This window comes from Dipteris shenzhenensis, chromosome 14 (genome assembly GCF_047967505.1).
Source record: "Dipteris shenzhenensis isolate YYH24624 ecotype China chromosome 14, Dip_SZ_1.0, whole genome shotgun sequence".
In the NCBI taxonomy this organism is placed as follows: domain Eukaryota; kingdom Viridiplantae; phylum Streptophyta; class Polypodiopsida; order Gleicheniales; family Dipteridaceae; genus Dipteris; species Dipteris shenzhenensis.
Window position 1 is genome coordinate 23593988 of NC_141609.1, and position 4403 is coordinate 23598390.

Consider the following 4403-nt stretch of genomic DNA (forward strand, 5'->3'; position numbering starts at 1 on the left):
ATGAGACCCCCTGCTAGTCTCTGCCAGACCCTGTGAAGACTCCTCATCAAGGAGGAGCCCTTCCCCGTAAGGGGGGCCTCTAAGAAGATGCATCTATGTGAAGACTCCCACTGTCCTCCAGTGCGTGGGGTGTTTCTCAGAAGCCCTCTGTGTAAGAGGAGCTTCCAAGGCTCAGCACTTGGGGTGAGGCCACGAACCACCAGCTTGCCCAAAAGGGCCCTGCTCTGCATCTCCGGATCAATGATACCCAAGCCTCCTAGTGCCTGCAGCATGATCACCGTCTGCCAAGCTACTCGGGCCCTAGTGTTCCTCGTGCCATCTGAACTAGCCCAGAGGAAGTTCCGTACCAATTGTCGGAGCTGCCCAATGCATCCTCTGTGAAAGCACCAAGAGGAGGCAATATACCAGACAGTGGCAAGAAGGACCTTGTTTGCCACTAAGGTGCGACCTGCGAGGGAGAGTTTGGCCAAGCTCCAATAGAGAAGCTTGCGCCGAACACTCTCAAGGACCGGGACGATCTGCTGCTCTGCTGTAATGTCAATACCCACCTAGCATCCGAGGTATCTCGCTGTCTGGCCCTGCCGTATCCATCTGAAACCAAAGTCACTCCCCCATTCACGAATCTCGTCTCCTCAAAGCCCGTGAGGAAGCCTATGGATTTCGTCCAGTTGATCCGTGCCCCCGAGGCCTCACAATAGATAGCGAGGGTGCCTCTGACTCTCTCTAGACTCACTATGGTGCCCTCAACATACAAGGCCGTGTCATCTGCAAACTCCGAGTCAAGGAGCTACTCCTCCTACCTGATTGGGAGCCTCAACCCTCTGAGACCTGCCACCTGTGATCTCAAAAAGTAGCCCAGAGCCTCCGCTACAGTAATCATCTGACTAGAGCTCCCTGCGTATAGTGTTGAAACTCCTCTGACCCATCTATCTGAGAAACCCAATCTCCTCATAGTGCCCTCCAGGAAGGACCACTCCACCCTGTCATAGGCCTTCTCAAAGTCCAAGAGAAGGATGGCCAGTGACTGTGACTCCTCCCTGGACTAATCCACTGCCTCCCAAAACGTGAAGATGTTGTCCAAGATGTTGTGCTCCTGGACAAACCCAATCTGTGTGTCATGGATGATGTCGGTAAGATGAGGCCGTAACCGCAAACTTGAGACCTTGGCGACGATCTTGTATGCAATATCAAGTAGAGTGATTGGCCTCCACTGTCGAATATCTGACCTATCTCCCTCTTTTGGGATCAAACAGATCGACCCCCTGCACAAGGACTGAGGAAGAAGGCCTGTGTCGAAAATCTCCTAGCAAGCTAAACGGAAGGGGATAGAGATAATCTCCCAGAAGTTTCGGAAGAAGGCCAGAGTCAAGCCACCCTCCCCCGGTCACTTCTGGGTTAGGAGAGCCTTGAGGGCTTCCCAGAGCTCCTCATCTGTGAAGGGCTCCTCAAGTCTACTGCATAAGTCTCGCGAGACTACTGTCGGAACATGATCCCAAACTAGCTCTCGGGCCACAAGACCTGCTGGGGTCATCCTTTCATCCATAAAGCCTTGAGATAGTTACTTCACCACCTTCTCCTTTCTATCACATAAATCATCCCTAGGGTTAGGCTTAAATGAGGCCTTTGCACCCTTAGCCTTACAAGTATTTGCATGCCCCATGTTTACTCCCATAAATAGTAGGATATCTAGGGATAGGACAGGTTGGAGGAGATGCAAGGCACTTGTTTTCATCAGGAGGGCTTTCTTTAATTGATGTCTTAGTGCCAAAGTAGCCAATACCAATGGTCTTCTCCTTTATCTCTTGAAACAATCAACCCTTTATTCATAGTGGCGCATAGGTTTTGCAGCCCTTGGTCCATTCTCTAATTGTTGAACTTGATTTCATTAGTCAGCTCTAGGTCCCAAACAACTTCGAATTATTCGCTCTTGCATTGATTCATTTGTTCTTGATGGATGGCTTCCATAGAGCCTTGATTATGGCCTTCAGGCTCTTTACTCCCTTAGAATCTATTGTTGAAATATGATTGATCTGCAATCAGTAGGCAATCCTTTGTATTTGTTAATCTCACTTCTATAATCCATTTCAGAACTATTATTTCGTTGAACTAATCGATGTGAAAGCTCTTTTGCTTTATGAACAGACACCAAACCTATAGTGAGCCTTCCTAGATGGAGCCATAAATTTTTCAAGATTAACCACATGTTCAAGATAATCATCTGTGAGATAGGACCTGCTTCAAAATCAAACACAATCGGTCTTTCCTTGGTCCATTCTCTAATTGTTGAACTTGATTTCATTAGTTAGCTCCCTAAATTCTTGGAGTATAGGTCCCAAACAACTTCAAATTAATCGCTCTTGCATTGATTGCATGTGTTCTTGATGGATGGCTTCCATAGATCCCTGATTATGGCCTTCAGGCTATTTACTTCCACTTGTTGCTTCAGCCTGTTCTGATGCAGTAGATTGAGGTCCTCAATAATCAAATGCCTCACCTTCCATCTTGGGGTTCGAATCAATAACCTTCTTTGTAGGTATTTTAGATGTAGAAACGTTCGCAATTCAATAATTTTCACTATCTGATCCAAAATTCAATAATTTCCACTGTTCTGATCTGAAATGCAAAAAGTTTTTCATATTTATGGCGTAACTTAAGTCAATAGGACATAAGCAAAGGATAGAATAGTCTATTCCCATATTTGCTAAAGACTACCTGGGACTAGTTGTATCTGTCAATTGCACCTGACAGCAAGGGACTTTGCTCCGAAATTGGGCAAGTCAACTTCGATTGACATGACTCTTATCACATCGAAAATCTACAGTTTTGAATCTAATTGCTTCAAAATTAAGAGAAGTTACTTTGGTTCGCAACTTTGATAGCAGTAGCTCTCCCGTCGTACCTTTCGTACGTAGCCTCCCATAGCTCTCCCGTCGTACCTTCCCGTACAGCCTCTCCAGTACTGTCCCTTCTGTACAGCCTCCCCATATCTTCCGTACCTCTCCCATACACCCTCTCCCCTGTACAACCTCCGTACATTTTGTTTTGTTTGTACCATTCCACTCGTACAACCTCTCTCCTACCTTCCGTACAACCGTACCTTTACCCGTCAACACCTTTCGATCCTCAATATCTCCCGTCCGTACCTAGTCTAATCCTAGTCTAGTTCTAGTCCTCCCTAACCCCGTGTTGGGCTAAACCCCCAACCCAACCCAAGGGTTAGGTTCAGCCAGGGGGTTCATCATACAGCCAACTATGGATTGGCCTACCCTCTCCTCCAAGTCCCCCTCAACCCCCTCAACTCCTTCAACATCCATTAGGACTTGGTACTCTACAGTTGCAGCCATGACACCCTCTCCATACACACGGAATTACCAACAAGAAGGCTCAAAACGGCCCATCCTTGGGCAACAGGATCAGATTTTTTATCTGCAGCAGGCAGTGAGAGAGCTGCGATTGGAGCTGGCAAAAGTAAAGGCCCGACTTCACATCTTGAAAGGGCCTGGTAAGCAGGCAGTCATTGATGAGGCTGTAAAATCTTGTAAGGATCCCCCCCCCTACCCCGCAGCTAGTCTCTACAGTCAAAGATCTTGTTCACACTGAAGTACAAACTGCTAGGAAGGGAGTGTTTGTGGAAGTGGACAATAAAGCAAGTAAGTCTGATATCCAAGCAGAGATTAAAGAACACGAAGCTAGATGTGATAATGCGCTAAAGATTAGAATAAAAAGATTGGTGCAAAGAGGAGGATACATATAGTGAAATATTGACAAAGATCAAATCAAGTTTGCCCAACATCGAATGGGTGAATGATGATGAGCAGGATGATGACGACTCCAGGCCAGCTTCTATTTTGCACTTTAGAGATCATGCAATCCTTACACTAAAGTCAAAAGATATGTGGATCAAGCTTCTTTGACAATCTTACAAGCTGAAGGGCACCAAAGTATGGATAGCAGAGGAGCTTACACAAACTCAACTCAAGATTAAGGCAACTAAATTAGCTAAAGTCAGGGCTGCCACAAAGGATGGAAAATGGGCAGTTTACCGTGAAGGGGTAGCACTAATCAGAGAGTTTAAATCAAAACCAAAAGACTCTCAGTCTTAAACTGATGTTATGGCTGGTTACTCTTCCAAAATATCATGTCGGTACTCTAAATAATCGGGGTTGCGTTTTGCACTCCTTGGGAGCTGCCATGTGCCCTCCCTAAAGCAGATGGGAGGGTTTCTTGCTGTCCCATAGACCTTTTGGTCTCCAGTGGACGTTAATAGACTTTCTTTTTTTTTTTCTTTCTTGGCACAACCCTTTATTTAAAAGATTAATAGTTGCGCTTGGTAGAATGAGCTTTTGTCATGCAGGATCGAGAGGCAACTCTGATTGGGGCGCGGTTCTTGACACAAGGTAGTC